The sequence below is a fragment of the Penaeus monodon genome, chromosome 31, assembly GCF_015228065.2.
Source record: "Penaeus monodon isolate SGIC_2016 chromosome 31, NSTDA_Pmon_1, whole genome shotgun sequence".
Taxonomy (NCBI): Eukaryota; Metazoa; Arthropoda; class Malacostraca; order Decapoda; family Penaeidae; genus Penaeus; species Penaeus monodon.
The window spans coordinates 23,802,726-23,802,936 of record NC_051416.1 but is presented as its reverse complement, the minus strand read 5'-3'; positions in this window follow the sequence as shown (position 1 = coordinate 23,802,936).

The following is a 211-nucleotide window of genomic DNA, read 5'->3' as shown; positions in this document are numbered from 1 at the left end:
AGTCTACTTCCTTCCTCATTATCTCCCTCACTCTTCCCCTCACCATCCTCACTCCCTCGCGACTGAAACGAGTAATACCGACCATCAACGCAAAAGACATGTTTATCCCTTCCCTTCCTCGTGAACACGTTCTCTTCCCCTCTCTTAGTTCATGTTTTCGCTATTTTTCTCCGTCTCTCTTTTTTTTCATATCTTCTCTCGATTTATTTAT